The sequence below is a fragment of the Psammomys obesus genome, unplaced genomic scaffold, assembly GCF_907164565.1.
Source record: "Psammomys obesus unplaced genomic scaffold, mPsaObe1.curated_primary_1811, whole genome shotgun sequence".
NCBI classification, from domain to species: domain Eukaryota; kingdom Metazoa; phylum Chordata; class Mammalia; order Rodentia; family Muridae; genus Psammomys; species Psammomys obesus.
In genome coordinates this window covers 1,106,288-1,125,990 of record NW_026591598.1, presented here as the reverse complement: position 1 = coordinate 1,125,990, position 19,703 = coordinate 1,106,288, and positions in this window count along the sequence as shown.

The following is a 19,703-nucleotide window of genomic DNA, read 5'->3' as shown; positions in this document are numbered from 1 at the left end:
ATCTCCTGGAACTAAAGTTACAGAGGGTTGTGCGCTACATGTTGGTAGGTCCTCCGGAAGAGCTGCCAGTGCTCTAACCACTGAGACATCCCCATAATTTCCATTCCCCATTTCTATGTCTGACAGAACATCTTTGTGATCAGCCTTTAAGTCCTGAAATAAATTAATAGACTCCTAGCTTTACTGGCCCAATAGCCCAGGATATTATCAGGGAGCATGGAGGCCTGGGGCAGAGGTTCTCCTGCATGGCAGGGACCCTACTACCCAATGTTCCCACCAATGTGTTTAAAAAACATCTCGATTTGTTCTGTGGCTATAATAATGTTACAAAACTGTTTCCATGTCAGAACATGGTATTTGAGGCAAACTGAATGCATGTTCCCAGGACATGGTCATGACTATGTGACTCTCACTTGCTCTAAGGTGAGAGCTGTGTTTTGTCTAGACACCTACAAAGCTGGTAGTGAACTACATACACCCCTCTCTCCCTTTTTCTCCCTCTGTCTCTCTCTGTCTCCCTGTCTCTGTTCCTGCCTCTCTCTCTCTCTCTCTTTCTCTCTCTCACACACACAGATACACACACACACACACACACACACACACACACACATGACAGACACACATTAATCTTTCTGCATGATAGAAAGAGTACAAGGCCCAGGGTCAGGAAGGGACTCTCCTTGGTAATTAGGGAGGCCAGTGGAGAGGGTGTATGTGTGGCCCTCGCCCATCGCTCCTAAACTGAAGTGCTGTCTGGGTCTCCCTGGCCCTGCCTGAATTCAGCTTGCACAGACTGTTGACTCCAACACCCAGATGATGTGTTTGCTTCCAAGATAAGTCAACTCAACTGTCTCTGGCATTTGCAAATAAGAACGCTGGCTGTGGCAGAAACTGGTAGCATGGTTAGGACGCTGGTGAAGACCCACGGGAAGAGATGTGGACCTGGGGCTAGTCATTCCCCAGTGAAGTCCGAGGGCAGGAAATGAGAGCTTATGTTTGGGAATGTGACCCAGCAGCTCAGAGTACCCTGGGGATGAAGGAGCTTCTTCATGTGTCCCTGTGCCCAGCTAACTGCAGCTCCCATCCAAGGAAGACTTTAGAAGGCACAGCCCGGGTGCCTGAGGGTTGGGATGTCTGCTTTTCTCGGCACCTGGCATCTTACAGAGAGAAAACAAAACACCTCTCCAAACTTAGGCCAAGGCATGGACCAAGACTCAGGGACCTCTGATAATTTGGGGAAAAGCCGTCACCTTGTATGGAGGCCAGAATGAAGTGACCAGGACCCGGGCACCTGGTTTAGTCTGGTAGGCGCTGAATTCATGGCCTTTGCAGGGTTGTTCTTTAAAAATGTAAGGAATGTAAGATATGGGGAGACCTGAGAATCAGAGCAAGGGCAGGCAGGAGGATGTGCTACTCATGGATCCAGATTCATGCATCCCATGTGTCCACTGCCACTGGCCAGATCCTCCCCACAGCACGGGGCCAGAGCCTGCCTTTGTTGAATAGCCTCTTCGGGGGTATGCATGTTCTCCAGGGAAACCAGCTCTCCCATCTCCCTGAGCTGCTGGAGGATTCAGTTCCAGCAGGTACCTGGGGACCAATTATGAAGTCAAACCTTAGAGGAGCAGCTAGCTCAGTGCCGGGATTTGAGCTGACTATCTTGGTGCGAATCTGGTGTCTACACAAGGGCATAGAGTCTCAGGAGAAATGCTCTTTAGATCTGGCTCCTCTGAGCTTTGGGGTCAATGTTCTGGTTTGAGGAGCTGAGAGAGAGAGTTGTCGGTATAAAATTCAGAAGAGGCTGGGCATGGTGGCCCATGCTTTTAACCCCAATCCTCAGGTGCAGGCTATCCTGGTCTACATACCAAGTTCCAGGACAGCCAAGAATACACTGAGAGACCATCTCAAAAGAAGACAGAAAATAAAGATCAAATTCAGAGGAGCCAGGCATGATGGAGTACACCAAGTTCACCATTTCTAGTGCCTGAAATTAGAGGCAGGAGGATCAGAAGTTCAAGGTCATCCATAACTACATAGCAAGTTGGAGATCGGACTGGGATAAACGAGGCCCTGTTCCCCCAAAACCAAAATCAGCTGGGCATTGGCATGGTGGTGTACATCTGATTCCATCCCAGTTATTTACCATGAGGCAATGATGCTGTCTGTCTGTCTCCTGGGAACTAAGACTCAAGACTCAGAACTGCAAGCCAAACACACTTCTTCCACATTCAAAAATGTGGAAGATGTGTGTGGAGAAATGACTCAGCAGTTAAGAGCCCTGTTCGCTCTTACAGAAGACCCAGGTTTGATTCCCAGAACCCACATGGAAACTCATAACTGTGACTCTGGTTCTAGGGATCTGACTCCCTCTTCTGGCCTCTTCAGGCACCAGGCATGCAGGTAGTGCATAGACATACATGCAGGAAAAATAAACCCCGACACACACATGCACATAAAATGATAGAAATACATACATACATACATAAAATAAACAGGTTAGTCATCCTTGTGGATTTATTACAGCAACAGAAAACCAATACACACGGTCACTGTTATGATTGGCAAACGGAACATTCCCCACGGGCTCACGTTTGGAGTTTACCAGGAGGTGGGGGTTTGGGGAAGTGATTGGATCCTGAGGGTTCTGGTTTAATCGAATGATTACTGGCAGTTAGGAGGTGAGGCAAAGCGGGATGCGAAGCCTCGTTGGAGGAAACAGACGCTGGCGCTGTGCCCCAGAAGAGGGTCCTTGTCGAGTTGCAAGTAGTGGTGCACATACCTGGGAATTCCAGCACTTCAGCAAGTACAAACTGGAGGGTCAGGAGTTCAAGATCAACCTTGGCTACACAGAGAGTTCCAGATCAGCCTGGGATATAACAGATGCTGGAAACAAAACAAAACAAAACAAAACAAAACAAAACAAAACAAAAAAAAAACAGGCAGGGCAGGTCAGATGGCTCAGTGGGTAAAGGCATTTGTTACTAAGCCTGACAACCTGAGTTTAAGCCCCTGGGCACCCAACGGTGGAAGAATCAACTCACATTGGTTGTCCTCTGACCTCCACATATATGCTATGGAACACACACACACACACACACACACACACACACACACACACACACACACACACGTTAAAAATAAACCAACACGCCCTCCACTAAGAAACCACATAGTCTATAATCCCTGCCCCCTAGCTTCTTCCTACTCCCCTCTCTGCTTCCTGACCACCATGACTCAAGCAACCCCTGCCCTGTCACATGCCACAGGCACCAGGAGTCCCTTCCCAGCTTCAGGCCTGAAGCAACAGAGCCAGCTGACCCTATGCTGAAACTGGGAGCCCAGAGAAATCCTTCTTCTCTAAAGCATCTGCTCTACATCTCACTTTGTAGACCAGGTTGTCCTTGAACTCAGATAGGCCCGACTGCCTCTGCCTCCTCAGTGCTGGGATTTAAAGGTGCATGCTGGTTAGCAAACTTGGGTGATCACAGATCTTCGAAGAATTACTGGACATTAGCCCAAACAAATGCTAGTCCCCAGAAACCCTGATCACTGGCAGAGGCCTGGGCTGTACTTCTCCATGGCAGGCAGCAATAGCATCCTAGGTATCCTAGCGTCCAGCTTCTCAGTGTAGATCAAGAACAGGCGCAGGATTGGGAGAGATTTACCCCAAAGGTTCGCTGGTCCATGGAGCATGATAGGCCAAGGGTCAGCTGCTGTGTGTCCTCACAAAATGTCAAAATTGTTATTTATTTATTTTATTTTTAATTTTTTAAAACTTAATTTAATTTCATTTTATCTTGGCTTTTCAAGACAGAGTTTCTCTGTTGTAGCCCTGGAACTCAGAGATCTGCCGGCCTCTGCCTCCCAAGTGCTGGCATTACCTATCTATCTATCTTGAAACAAAGTATTTCTACTGTGTAGCTATGGCTGTCCTGGAACTCTTTCTGTAGACCAGGTTGGCCTCAAACTCACAGAGATCCTCCTGCCTCTGCCTCCTGAGTGCTGGGATTAAAGATATGGGCCACCTTGGCTGGCCCCTCCAATTTTACTTAAGGTTAACTCTGAATTGTTTAATCATGTGTATTTGTCCATGTGGGTATACACATGTGAGTGCTCACAGGGGCCAGAGGTGCTGGTCTCCTGAGGGCCAAAGCTACAGGCAGCTGTGAGCCCCCTACCATGAATGCTGGGAACTAAACTTGGGTCCTCTGGAGGACTAGTTCCTGCTCTTGACTTCCGAGCTGTCTCTCCAGGCTCTCATGTCAGAGTCTTAAGTCAAGAATAATTACCACGTCTAAGAGGGACCAGTGAAGTTTAAAGCTATGGTCCGAGACAAGCAGGGCCAGCCATCCCCCTCAGCTTTCTAGTTTGGCCAGTGTGTGAGATCACGCACCTTGTGTCAGCTGCTGCTGCGTCACTGTGACCTCAATACACAACGGAAACAACTTGGGGGGGGGGGAGAGGTGCATTTCAGCTGATGGCGTTATGGGTGTCAGTTCTGCAGGGAGGGCAGAGAGAGAAGCTGGGTGGGCAGTGGCTGGTGAGCGTGGGGGCATCAGCTCACAGCACAGCGAGCAAAGAATGAGGCAGGACCCAGGGTCTGCCTGGGCATGAACACCAAAGGCATGCTCCTTGAGCTTCTCACGCCCTCAGAAGCGGTGTCGCCAGGAGAGGAACAGCCACTCAACGCACCAGCCTGTGGAGGACATTTCAGATTGAAATCCCAGCAGACCTGAAAAATGAAAACGGATCATCACAGTTGATCCAGCAGCAACCTGGATGTGGCAGCTTCACAGAAATCTCCCTCTCTCCTGTTCACCAGAGAACACCAGAAATGTTTGATTTGTTGTTCGGGACAGCAGCACACCTTCCATCTTGCCTCTGGGTAACTGTCTCTCCCTGGGGTTTTGTACAAGTTAGCTCCTGGGACCCTTGTCCATCTCATTATTCCACAGGTCCTGTGGTCCTGCCATGCCCAGAGGACCTAGAGGCCAGACAATGGCAGTGAAATACCAGTGTTTTGGAGGTTGGGAGCTGACATCTATGAAAATACAGGGTCCTAGGTAATTTTCTGGGAAGTATGGTGTATTAGCCAGGGCTTTCTAGAAGAATGGAACCCAGGATGATAAAACATGACAAGATTTATTAGATTGGCTTATGTGATACAGGCTGATCTTCTGTCTGCATTGGAGACTGAAGCAGGGTTCTGACATCAGCAGAGGATGCCAGCAGCAGCAGCAGCAGCAGCAGCAGCAGCAGCAGCAGCAGCGTAGATGCACTCACCTGCTAAGACTGAAAACAGCATTGATCTTCCCTCAGACCTCCTTATACTTGGGCCTTCTCCGGAAGGTACTGTCCACTCTGGCAGCAGGTCTCCTTCCTCCTGTCAATCAAATATTCTAGGAAAGACTCTCATAGATCAATCAAGAGGCACACATCTTAGTTGTTTTCAGATCCAATCAAGGTTAGCTGCCAGGAAACTCAACTTAGCCCCTTGAAAACAAACATAAGCTATCACACTTGGTCTTAGCCAGAGACCAGGCAGCCAACAGGTTGCTAAGCTTTGCATTAACAATGAGCTCATCTCTTGGGCTGTTTAGACTTAACACAGCCCCATGCGTGTGCAACCTCTCATACCATTTCTGTGTTAGCAAACAGCTACAGGTTTCAAATGGGGTCAGGACTGGTTAGGACTCTGAGGCAAGTTCTTATTTGGCATTAGGCTTCACGGTGCTGGAGCGGCCATGGCAGACTGCAGTGATGTTGGAGCCTTTGGTGAGGCTAGCTGGGAGGACTGTGGCAGAATCTCTGTACCTTTGAGCAAGGCCAAGCCCTTCTTTGGTAATTAATTTGCCTTTTGGGAACCAGTTCCTGGCTTGCCCCTTTGGCACTCTTGGGGGCTAAACACCTGACCATGTGCTATGGAGGCAATCCAAGACACCATCCACATTGTCTGCCCTACTGAGACCATCACGAGAGCACATCCGGCAAAGCCCTTTCACCACAGGCAGACACTAGAAATCAGCAGGTCCTGGAAGCACAAGGGCATTGACGCGGTACAGAACCTGGGGAGCAGATGATCACAATACTTGTCGGAAAGAAAAACTTGGGAGACTGGGAGGCTGACTCTGTGTGGTCTGCTGGCCCCAGCTGGGTGTGGGGTGCCAGAGTCACACAGCCCCACCAAGCGGTCCTGAAGCCGATGGGACATGTTCCTTGGGGCTGTGCATCTCAGTCTTTGCCTAGGTCCTGAGTGGCTCATGGTTAATGGCTACTGATTTGGCCAGCCGATCAGGCACTGGAAATTGGTAAGATTAAAGGACCAATGGAAAGGAGCCTTCGAGGCTAGGGAGATAGCTCAGTAAAATACTTGCCTATGTCCTGGCTAGTTTTATGTTAACTTGACACAAGCTAGAGTCATTAGAAAAGAGGGGACTCAATTAAGATCCAGCTAGAGAATGTTTTCTTAATTAGTGATCACTGGGGAAGCGCCCTCTATGGGGGGGGGGATGGTTGCCCCTGGGCTGGTGGTTCAGGGTTCTAAATAAAAAAGCAGGCTGAACAAGCCAGTAAGCAGCACCCCTCTGGGGCCTCTGCATCAGCTCCTGACTCCAGATTCCAGTCCTGCCCTGACTTTCTTCAGTAGTGGACTGTGAGGTGGATGTGTGAGCCAGATAAACCCTCCCCTCCCCCCAAGTTGCTTTGGCCAGGGTGTTTCATCATGGCAATAGTGACCCTAAATGAGATACCTTGCAAGCGTGAGGTGCAAGTCTCCAGAACCCACGTCAAAGACAGCAACAACAACAAGCCAGGCATGTTGGTGCATGCTTTCATCCCAGAACTGTGTAGGCAAAGCCAGGCAGATCCCTGAGGCTCACTAGCCAGCCAGCCTAGCTAATTTGGAGAGCACCAGGCCAACAAGAGACTTTGCCTCAAAATAAATAAATAGGCAGACAGCATCTAAGGAGCAACACCAGAGGCTACCCTTTGACCTTCACACATATGTGTAGACCTGGGCACGCATACCCTCACACACATGCCCTCACACACATATGGACATATACACATACACAGAAAAAAGACATACGATTGGATGTTGAGAGTAGACCCAGCGCCGTAATCCTTTTATCGACTCCCTAAGACCACACTCACCAAAAGCTTTGGACAACCCCAGATCTCTAAACAGGAGGGCGGAGACAGGGGGACAGCTCTGTGGCTGCCAATGAGGGTCTTTCCCGTCCTGGTGCCCTCATGATTCACCTAGTACCCCACTCCCAAGGCTTGGTACTTAGAAGTGAATTTTCAAGGATGCGTTGCTTTTTCTACCGGGGGATGGGAGGTCACTGATCTTGAGCTGGAAGCAGAGAGGGCCTGGCTGGTCCTTCCATCTCCTTCTGTCACTGAGAGAACAGTCAGAGAAGGGGATTGGGACTTGGCTAGGGCCACTGAGCCTGACCTTAAACAGAAATCTCATAGTCAGAAAAACACATACAAGGTGCACACACAGACATGTGGCGTGTCCCTAATCCTAACCAGAAACACACACACACACACACACACACACACACACAGAGAGAGAGAGAGAGAGAGAGAGAGAGAGAGAGAGAAGTGCAGGGCCACGTGCACAAGCACAAGCGCATACTCGCGTGTGTTCATGCTTCCAATAGGACACAGCCGTCTGTGAAGTGTCTTGGGCCCGGGACTCTTTGCCACCCCCTGATCTGCCTTCCTACCCTCATCCCTGCAGTGCTCCTCTGCTCTAGCTAGTGCTGATGCTCATCACTCCTCCTTCTCAGTGACACAGAAGCAGGGCCAGAGTCTGCTCTCTCCAGCACTGCTTTGGCACAGCACATGCATACACAGGACAGACTGCAGACACGGTGGAAGCCAGGGCATTGCCTGGCATGGCTCAGAAAGGTCTGGTCCTGCTAGTCTCAGCCACTAAACAAGCCTGGCACCTTCCATGACTCAGGGCCGTGGTGTCTGCTCCTTTGCTCCCCGTCTTGGGCCCCTCACTCCCCAAAGGGGTTGGAGGTTCTGCCTGGGCTCCCATCTATTTTGTTTACAATTATCTGGCCTGGAAGCCAGGAAGCAGTTCTGAGCATGTTTTGGCAGACAGTCCCAGGTCTCTGCCTAAAGATCCCTTCTCCTGATAATCCCCTGGGAAACCCGCAGCCACCAAGCTCTGTCTCCTCCTCCTCCTCCTCCTCCTCCTCCTCCTCCTCCTCCTCCTCCTCTTCTTCCTCCTCTTTTTCTTCTTCTTCCTCCTCCTTCTGCTTCTCCTTCTCTTTCTCTTAGTAGCCCCACCCAGGCCTGACCAGTGTCCTGTCCACACTGAAGGACTCTGCTGAGTGAGGTCAAGGCCTGTGGTGGCTACAGGGCTGAACCCCAGCCACCTCCAGGAGCCCAGGCCTTTCAACCATCCATAGGACCACCCCCACCCCCACATAACATGTTTATTGATCCTCTGGGAGTTTCACATCCCTGATCACAGTCCCTTCCCAACGCTGTGCTGTGGTGGCGCATGTCTTTAATCGTTTGAGGCCAGCCTGGTCTATAGATGAGTTCCAGGACAGGCAGGGCTACACAGATAAACCCTGTCCCTTCCTAGCTCTTCCATGTCTGCTGCCCTCTTGTGACCATCCCCATCCCCCCAAAAAAAGCAAAGAAAAGAAAGTTTGCTTGTGTGATCTATATACTTGTTGGAGCATGGTCAGATTCTTAGTGGCCTGCACCTTAAATAGAACCGAGTTCTTCCCCTTCCACACATCCACTGGAAGCCATTAATGTCGAGCTGCCCTTTGCCATCTCTGTCACACTTTTTAAGAGTTCTCTTTGGTGACTTCATTATCCCACTTTTGACGGGTGTTTTTTCTTTGGGCTCTTTATGAGCCTGGGCCACCCTTCAGGATTCAGATAGGGCCTGAATTTTTCCAGAATAATCTAGTCGAACTGTGACCCTCTTCACATCCATCAGAGGACACCGTTTTAAATTCCCAGTGCGGGATTCCTGAGCTCAGCACTGTGCTGAGTCCCAGGCATCAATATGAACAGAAATGTATGCCTCTACCCTCCAGGTCATGTTCTTCTCCTGAGAGAGGCAGAAGCAAGAGTGTCCTAAGCAAGCAAGCATGCGATGTGATCGGTTCTGAGGAGGAAAGGGATCACATCTGGGGCATACGGCATCCTGGAGTGAAACCATGGCGGGTTCTGTAGCTCAAGGGTCTTTTGCCCCATTGTTGTTTTGAGACAGTCTCTCATGGAGCCCCAGGCTGGCCTCAACTTCATATGCAGCCCTGAACTCCTAATCCTCCTGCCTCTACCTCCCAAGTTCTGAGAATTCAGGCCTGTGCCAACACACTCCACTCAGGAGTCCTAAGGAAGAGAGATGCTTGAACCAGGACCTGAGAGATTCAAGCGAACCATTAGAAGAGAAAGGACACATGTCTCTGGTGCTATTAAAGCTCCAAAGTAGGAAACAGCCTGGACATCTCCTCCTTCTTTCTTGCCAATTTAACTTTGTCCCACAGTAACCCCACATCTTTCCTTTGTCTCTGGCCCAGATAGAAGGTCCTCCCTGACATGCTGGGAGCCTGAACCTCCATAAAGACTTCTTCAGGGCAGCTTTGATAATGCCTATGACCTGAGGGGATGTCCTCCTCAGGTGGTGCTCTGGTACAGGTGTGCCTTACAATTTCTTCCTCTTAAGCTGTTCTGGGATGAAGGAGCTGCTTCAGGGGGGCAGAGCACAAGGGTGGGGTGGTGGGGTGGTAGGGTGGTGAGATGGGTGTGGCTTGTATGTCGACGACCCAGCTGCTCAGAGACAGACAGGTGCTGCCACGCTCATTAGACCCCAGCACAGCTCAGCTTCTCCTCCTACACTGAAAATACCTCTCAGGTCCCTTGCTGAAAGATTGCCTGAGCCCTGCTTTCCTGACTCAACTTAGCTCTTTGCCCAGCCCGAGGGATGAGCAGGCTGCCTACTGTCTCTCAGAGCCGTGGGTCAGGAGCCCAGACCCCTTCCCTTTAGCCCTAGGTCTCTAGTGCTGGCTCTAGGCTCTCCAGATGGACCCACCAGTCGTAGGAAGAGGAAAGGCAGCAGGCAACACCTGGGGTGGGAAAGAGGGCAGCAGGAGAAGCAGGCATCCATCTGGCAGCCAGGTGGGCAGGCGGAGCCTCTGGGCCAGGAGAAAGGAAGCCAGAGAGCCGAACCCAGCTGGAAAAGGGCACCAGGTCACATCCTGAGTTCCTGGCGCAAAGTTTTTATCCCTGCAAGGTCTGGCTCTGAGTACAGTGAGCTGTGCCACCCCTCCATGCCTTCCTCACCCACAGGAGGCTGTGGGCTAGCCTGCAGTCAGACCACTTTTAATGGATGGTTCCTCCCAGAGGTGCAAAGGGCCCACTCAGGAGCAAGAAACCACTGGATAATGTCCATTGTCTTTCAAATCCGAGCTCTTTCAGCTAAGGTGAATGATTCCTCCTGAGACCAGGAGCCAAGAGAGCACTCGCCTCCTCCTTTTCTGAAAAAAAAAAAAAAAAAAAAAAAAAATGGCATTAGCAACAAGTGTTCTGAAAATGGAGTGCTCCGGTTTTGCTGTACGGTGTAATGAATTTGGGCCACCTCGGCTGGCTGCGGCGTTCTTGCTTCTGAAGGTTCCTTAGGGGTTCTTTTTGGGCTCCAACCTTTCATGGTACCATAGTAACCGCTCACTTTGTGAGCATTCATCACATCCAGTCCTCTAAAGCTAGCACAGCTGTGATTGCCTTTTCGGAGACTATAGCTCAGAAAAGATAATTGCCCAAGATCCTCCCAGTTGGTGATAGAGCCTGGACTGTTTGGGCAGAGCCCACCCCCTTGGACACTACCGCCCAGCCTCCTGTGTCTACGTCTGACACTGCCCCTCCAAGACAGGTGTACCTAGGAGCATGGGCATGCTTGGTTCTGGGTTTGGTCTCTGTAGCTTTAAGAAAACTTGTCCTCTCTTTCTGCTGCAGTTTCCTGAAGAAACTGGCCAGGCTGGCTGGGAACCACCAGCCAAGAGAACTCTGTGTGAGAATGTCAAGCAGGCTCTTGCCTGGGAAGGCAGATGTGCGTGAGGAGGGAGGGACAGGCGTAATTATGGCAGTAGCTTGTAGGGGGACTCGCCTCCTTCATGGGGGAAGATGGCAGGCCATCTGTCAGCGAGTCCTCTTGACTCCTTCTTGGGCTGGGCACCATAGGGGGTAGAGTGATGGCGGATGGTACAGAGCTCCTTTCCAGGTCTGAATGCCCTGACATGAAGACACCTCCCGCTCTCTTCCCAGGCCCCACCTCCAGCCCCAGGAGCCCAGATCCTGTTAGGAGAGATAAGGCTTGCACTGAAAAGTGAGCGAACAATGGCATGGGTGGTGCCAAGTGTGTGGTCTATTAACTCATTAATAAGCATTTTTTTGAACCTTCTGGGAACCAGACACTGGGCTAGGCAAAGGGACACAGATGCCAGGCATGAACTTCCCACTAAACACAAGGTCAGGGGGAGGCACATCAGGAAACAGACACTCAGAGGCTGGGTGATACACAGCAGGCTCCACGAACTGGTCTCTATGCCTCCTGTGGGTTTCCTTATTTAATTGTCCCCCAAATCCTAGCAGTGCCAGCTGTTGCCACTCCAGTCCTTCGTGTGAGGAAACTGAGGCTCGGCAGAGGTTCGTGACTTTTCTAAGATCCTGCAGCTTGTATGAGGCTGAGCCAGGACACAAATCCTGGCTAATCCCCTCTTGTGCAAACTCCAGAGAGGGTGGATCTCAATCCAGGCCTGAGCGGGGCTTGAGGACATCGCAAAAGGGTGGTCCTCGCTTCAGGACTAGGGGACCCAGCACTACCTGTGCAGGGCAAGTCTGGAGACAGAAGTGGGTGTGTGTGTCACAGGTGTTTTGAATAGAATATTGTCAGGGCAGCATTGGTTGTGTGGGCAGCTGCAGGGTGCTGCAAGGAGGCAGAGTGAGGCCAAATTGTGATTCAAAGTGTGACTCATCTCTCCTAGGGATGATGCCTGAAGGGAGGCTCAGCAGGTTCCCTCTCTAGATGGAGGATGCCACAGTCCTAGGGTTCAGAGTCATCATGAAGGACAGTCACATGAGGTGGCTTCTGTTGGATGAGAGAGAGAAGAGGAGGGATGAAGGGGGAGGGGAGCTCCCCGAGGCTGGGTGGAGGAAAGTGCGTGGGGAAGGTTACTGCCAGAGGACATGGGGAAAGTGGGTGTGGCCCAGTCTTGGAGTCCTGGGTTCCAACTACAGTATATGTGCCTGGGGCCACAGTGTTGCTGGAGAGTGAACAAGACACGGCCATGGCCTTTATGTAATCTGAAATCTAGGAGCCAAGAGACACGAGTCAAGTAACTTCAGGCACCCATAGGTTCTGCAGACAGCCTGGTAACCAAGGAAAGGCACAGGTTCCCCAGGAAACTATGGGCAGGCAGGAAATGTGGGGTGCAGTCCTGGGCCTGATCTCTGAGGGGATGACTGGAGGTGAAGTAGAAACTTTCCAGATCAAGGGCCAAGCAAGAGCACAGCCTGATGCTGCAAGAAAGCAGAGCCAAGTGCTGGAAGCTAGGTCAAGTCAACCCCAGAGGCCCACAGTTCGGGGAAAGCCAATAGTGTGGGGGGAGGTGCCCCAGATGTGAGGGCTTTGAATGGTGAGAAATTCAAGGCTGATATGAAAAGATCCAGAAAGATCCCCCTGCCTATTATAAAGGGAGTGGAATGAAGGGTGAGCACATCCGAGGAAGATGTGTTGAGAAGCTGTTATGAAACAAGGATCGGGTCGGGTGGGGTGAGGCCCTGTCTGTGAATCAGGGGCACTGAGAGACTGCACAGCTGATGGACCTTCTGAGTGAGCAGGCCTCCCAGTGCTGGGAAGCTGGGCAGACACACCTTAGCAGACTCGTATGTTGTTGATGATGGAGCTTCTCAGCCAAAGTCAGCTTTAACCCGCCCCTTGCGTCCCTCACAACACACTAATTTTGAAGAGAGGGGAAGACTCATAATCGACCCTCCTTCTGAAATTCCGTGTGAAAGGTAGGAAAACTCCACAACTGTGCCTTCACGGGGCTTAAAGCACTGTGTGATGAGGAGGAAGCTAGAGACCACAGGACTTTGCTGAGGCGCGTTATGGGACAGCTCTTTCCTGGCAAGATATGGATATTTTATAGATTAGTTTTTTATTTTCTTTAGTTCTGCTTTAAAAGCATTTATCTTATTTATGTATGTATACGTATACATTGCTAAGCCTGCTTGCTTACTGTGTCTCTATGAATGAGTGTGTGCAAGCGCACACGCACGTGTGTACTCACAGAAGCCAGAAGGGGGCATCAGGATTCCTTGGGGCTGGTGTTACAGGCATTCGTGGGACACCGGCTTGTTCTATGGGTGCTGAGAACAGAACTCTTGTCTCTCGTGATTGCACAACAAATGCTTGTGATGGCTCAGCCATCTCTCCAGCCCCTATTTTTCCTAATCTTTTACTCTACATTACTACATGATGTTTGGTTAGAAGAATGGGGTCTGAGTTCTAACCCTAATCCTGGGTGGGAACCATGATATTCTAAATTGCCCCAAAGATAATAAGAGCAGAAAAAAAAAATATTATCCCCTCCCTTAAGAATTAAGTGGAATGGGCTTGTCAATCATCTAAACAGGAAAACCTTCCTTCAAAAAGCTGTATCTTGAAGAAACACGAAGACGGGTCAAGAAGATGGGAGGAATAACTACTTCTTAATGAGATATAGACTCTTACAGACCCTGAATGTCCCTCTCCCTCCATGCAGCTGCTTACAGACTTTCACTGCTAGGCCCGAATGCTTTCTGAGTTAGGACTCAGAAAGCTAGTTTAGAAAGCATAGCCTTTCCCTTCTCCCTTTCTACTTCTGTTGTTTGGACGTTTGCCCAAATCCCCAGCCCGCTTGCCATTATACTCTAAACATTTTTGTTTGTTTGTGTGTGAGACAGGGTTTCTCTGTTGTGGCCTTGGCTGTCCCGGAGCTTGCTCTGTAGACCAGGCTGGCCTCAAACTCCAGAGAGGGCTGGGATTAAAGGCATGCAGCCACCTCCCTGCTACTCTGCATTCTTTCTCTCTCTCTGAATGCCTGTCCCCCACCCCATCTCCCGTAGCTTCCACAAGACTTGTGTTGCTAAGCCTGCTTACTTTCTTGATCTCTAACTCAAAAAGCATGGCTTTCCCCGTCTTCCTTTTCCCAGCGGCTGCTGGGATTTAATTGGCCCATCCTGCAGTTTTGTCTCTCAGATTCCAATAAAATGGCCTTTCTGGTGACACCAGGATGTCTGGTGGAGCTGTTTACAGAGCTGAGCTGGTGGGTGGGGAGCAGGTTTGCACAGACTTGGTTCTAGATTTACCAGGCGTGAGTAGCCCGAGAGACATCCACCCAGCTGGGAGCCTGCAGGTTCCAAGTTCCCAGCCTCGGGGATCAGAAGGCGTGTCTACGTAGACATAAGGATTTAGGAATCACTGGCTGGATTTAGAAATACAAACCATGGCAGTTGGGGGCAGGGTGGGGAGGTGCAGAGGACACTCAACAGTGGAGGAGCTGCAGGCAAAACAGTGGGAGCCACCAAAATCGTCTGTGGCGGGGAAGCAGTGTGGCTGGGCTGGGCAGACTGAGGAGACAGAGGGGCCCTGCCAATGGAATGTCCTGGGTTCTTGAGCAGGAGGCATTTGGGTGTGTGTTTGAAGGTGGGGGACGGGCAGGATGGACAAGGATGACCTTGTGGGTCTGGGAAGCAGACCTGAAAATGAGAGGTTACTGCCAGGAAATGAAGCTGATGGAGGGGAGACTGGGCTTGGTTGTCTAGTTAAAGAGGAGGTTGTTCAGATGACTCTGAATGAGAGTGAGGTAAGCTGATATTTATGTATAAAAGTGCTATAATGAAACCCATGGCTTTGTATCCAAACCTACCCAGCAACAAAAGATAATCGAGAGAGAGAGAGGCCGCAGAAGGTTCAGCCAGCATAGGAGGACAAGGAGGTGGACGGATGGGGAGAGGCTGGCTGAGGAAATGGGCTGCCTTGCCTTCACAGAGTCAGCCCTTGAGCCCAAGAGTAAGACACTGGAGCATCCCTAGAGGAAAGGAAAGGGCTTTTTAGCTGAGAAAGGGGAAGGCAAGCCAGCAACTGCCATTTGGCTCCCTCAGGGAGGGTGGGAGCAAGGCCTCTCAGGTCTGGAGGGGCTGGAGGCAGGGAGGGAGATCTGGGGGAAGAGCTCTGGCCAGAAGGAGAGAGAAGTGCTCTCCACAGTCATCTGGGGCTCTTAAGCCTGGAGATGGGAGTTCAGCATAACTGACAGGAGTCCTGACCTCTGACCCATCTAGCTTGGTGGTGGTAAACAGGCTTTGGAGCCTGGATCTGTTTGTCACAGTAAGCTGGGCTGAGGTCACTTCAACTCTGTCTTATCTGGGAAGCTGTGGCTTGGTCTCCATGCTGCCAGCAGTGGCCAGTACTCAGAAAGCATGCTTGCTTCATGGCTATGCAAAGAGATAGAGGCATAGGTGAGAGCACGAAGGTAAAGGGTACCCCTGCACTGAAGCCTGGGAAAGGGCACCGCCCTGCCACTTTTAAAAGCAAGGAACACATACTCCAGCAAATTTGCATCACCAGGAGGCAGCAGGGCCACCAAGCTTCCACCGCGAACAGGCAGACTTCCTGTCCATCGAGGGGGTGGGTCCATTGGCTTAGACCACAAATCTGTGCATGGGTAGAGGCCAAACTGGATCTATTGCACCAAACCTATATTGGGGTGAAAATGCTAGAGGAGGGGGTGTCCTGAGACAGAAGGGTCAATGCTGGGACAGACTGGGTGGGGAGTGGATGGAATAACCAAGACAAAATCATGGAGGTGCTTGATGCCGGGTCTGGTGCCAGTTCAGGTCTGGCCTGGACCCTGTGGACACAGGGAGCCAGGCAAGTTTTGAGAGGAAGGGTCAGCAGTCTGATATCAGGATCCATACTAGACCTACGGAGTAAGGCTGGAGTCCAGGAAGGATGGGGAATGAGCAATGAAAGCTAAGAAAGTTTGTTGGCCAATTTGAGCGTGGGAAGGACAGAGAGTGGCCCAATGGAGCCGCTGGCCTCTCAAGTCTGAGGCTAAGTTGCCGACGTCCTTGGGAAGGGGCAGGAGATCCGGCAGGCCCAGCTCTGCACCCATCAGAGTGATGGGCTGGAACATGCCGGTGGGGGAGGTTGTGTCTGTGATTTTGCTGTATGTTCACCAACTGAGCTGCCTTGGCTGCAGCTGGGAGCTTGCGAAATTCCCAGCCTGCAGCTGTCTTGGCTTCTCCGGGCCTGTGATCCCATCTTTCTCTGCTAGAGGAGGTCAGTGGTTGCCCCTACCTCTTCTCCAAGGACCTGCTTGTCTCCCTGACATCTGCTCTCCAGAGGCAGGGCTGCTTGGAGCCCAAATGGAAGCTTGCCCTGGCCTCCTCCTCCCCAGAGCCTACTACCTCCCTCAGCTCCTCAAGGCTCTACTTTCTCTGTACATTTACAATGGATTCTTTTTATTTCTATTCATTTTTAAATAGTCACTTAAAATTTTTTTTAATATGTATGTGTGTGTGACTGAGTACACACACACACACACACACACACACACACACACACACACATCCTATGCATGCTGTTACACAAGGACTCCAGAAGAGGGCATCAGACCCTCTGGTGCTGGAGTTATCAATGGTTGTGAGCCACCTGACATGGGTGCTGGGAACTGAACTTAGGTCCTCTGCAAGGGCTGTCTATATTCTTTACTGCTGAGCCATCTCTCCAGCCCTACACCGCTTTCTCCCCAAGCATGCTTACACCTATTGAGTTAAGGATCCTTAGCCTTGTGAGGTTAGCCTCATGTCATAAGGTCAGCCAGATGTCATGGGCTCCTGAACCCAGGCTTCATTGCCGACTGTGTTCTGTGTCCCAGAGACAGCAGGACACCTAAGTCCCAGCTTTGTTCCGGATGTCATTCCCTGAATGAACCTGACATGACAGGAGATTTTATAATTACCGAAGCTCCTCAGCTCAGCTTTTGAAGGATTAAAATGATGCAGCAAGTACTCCTGACCCTTCCTGGGTGGTCAGCCTGTGTCTGCGAGTGTGAGTGAGTGAGTGTATGTGTGTGTGTGCAACTGTGGTTTAACCAGATGAAGGGCCCACGACAGGTCAGGGTAGGGTTCAGTCAACACACTCAGTCACAGAGATAGCACCCAGAAGGCTAGAAGATAGCCAATGGCATCACTAGCCAGTCTTCGCCTTGGAGATTGCCAGCTCCCTCCTATTCTCTCTCTTCTCTGGCTTTTTCACAGCCCATTTTGTCTCAAGTCTCTTTCCATGCATTAGGCCAGCTGTATATTTTCTGCTTATTTGGTGGAATTGGCCAATGTCTTTACCTCTCTGTCATTGCTATAACAGCATGCCTGGGGATGGCAAATTTGTAAAGGAAAGAGACTTATTTTTGCCCATAGTTCTAGAGGTTGGGAAGTTCAAGTTCAAGGTACAGGCAGCTTCCTAGCTTTCCAGTGGATGTTTTATGCTGTTTCAGTCACGGTAGAAAACAGAAGGGGAGAGGGGTGCGGTGGTGAATGCCTGTTATCCTAGCACTCAGGGAGGCAGAGGCCATTCTTATCTACAAAGTGAGTCCAGGACAGCCAAGGATACACAGGAAACCCTGTCTCAGAAAACAAACAAACAAACACCCAACCAAAAAACAAAAACAAGCAAAGAAAAGAAAACAGAAAGGGGAAAAGGAGGGGTGCAGGAGAGAGAAAAGGCCAAAGTCCCATAATAACGTATTTTTTCCAGGGAGAGTAAGCATTGCTGAATTTGGAAGAGTTCTGCCCGGGTCCCGTACACTAGCTGGCACTCACCCAGCCACACTGGGGACCAACATTCAAATCACAGCTCCCAGCTACCCGTTTAACCCTCCCCTTAGCCACCATGCACAGCAGACAGCAGCAACCCCATTTCATAGATGCGAATCCAAGGCTGGGAGCACTTCTCAGTCAGAAGCTGTGTTTTGGGGATAGGAGCCTGAGGCCAAGCCCCGGACCTCTCATTTGTCAGCCTGAGGGTGGGGTAATGGGCGCGAAGATCGCTTGCCCTCTGTGAAATGGTGCCTCCGTTTTTGAGGACAGCACAGAACGAGGCCTGTCCTGCCCTGTCGTAAGCTGTGTGCCCTCGGCAACGCTGTCAACCTTTCTGGACCTTGAAGCTCGTGCTTGGTCTAGGAACGGCGGAAAGAGCTCTTGATTCACAGGGGTTACAGAAGCATGCTGGCCAAGATGATATTCAATAAACCTCGGTTTATCTGAAGCTATTTAACTTCTAAAGAAAACAGGGAGGGCCCTGGGGCTGAGCCCATAGTTATCTATCATGTTATAAATATGGCTGCTATGAACATCTGGATTATTTCCTACAGATAAAGTCCCACAGTGATTGCTGTGCAGGTCAAAGGGCATGGCCGTATATGCAAGTCAGCAACTTTTTTTTTTTTTTTTTTTTTTTTTTTGGAGCACAGTCAAGCAGTCCTGGGTGTGGCCCCTGCTGGGCCAATACTAATGTGCGGCCTTGGGTTTGTGACTCCACCCCTAATAAGCCTGTAAGTGCTTATCTGCCCATCAAGGATAATGCCATTACCTGTCTCAAGGGATTGCTGCCGCTCTTGAAGAAAGTGCTCATAAACCCTGACTTTTATTACAGCTCTGGCTTGTTATGATCCAGCTCCCCCAGTTAATCAATAGGGAAATCCAGGCTGAGTGAGGGGAGGAGCTGCATACCAAGGTCGAACAGGCTTTATTGGTGGGCCAGATAGACTTGGTCCTGCTCCAGACTCTCCTCTAGGAGGCCTAACTAGAACCCAAGCGGGGCCGGAGGTGGAAGTGACAGAAGCTACCGTGGGACAACATCTCCAGATAGCAGAAGGTGGAAGTAAGTGGAGAGATGCGGGATCCTAGGATGAAAGTCCCTGGGTGCACACGGGGCGTGCAGCTGTCACCTCAGCTCTCAGGCAAGGAAGCGGGAGGATTGAGTCCCATTCCAGCCTGGGATGTGGAGAGAGTTCAAGGCCAGGCCTGCATTACATAATAAGAACTTTTCTCAAAAGGAGAGAGAGAGCGAGAGACAGGACAGACAGACACAGACACACAGACACACAGACAGAGACAGAAAGACACACAGAGAGAAATGGATATAGTGACACATGCTTGAAACCCAGCATTTGTGGGTAGAGACAGGCAGGAGGACCAGGAATTAAGGTCATCTTTGGCTATATAGAGGTTTGAGGCCAACCTTGGCTACCTAAGAGCCCATTTCAAAACAAAAACCAAATGAGAACCTATCTCAGAATGACTGAAAGTCCCCTGGGGCTCTCTGCATCCTGAGTGATGCCCAGCATACCCCTTGCATTTTCCATCTCCACGCGTTTGCTTCTGCCTTTGCGCTGTAATGATCTCCCTAACCAATCTTCCTTGAATTAAATGACCTTCTTACTTTCTGAGCTGAGACGTTGGGGCCTCCTTCATCTGTCTCCTGAGGTCACAGCATGCCTTAGGGAACACTGATTAAATAGAAGGTACTTGGGGGATTTCAGAGCTGGCCTGTCAGTTACATATATATATATATATATATATATATATATATATATATATATATATATATATATATTTTT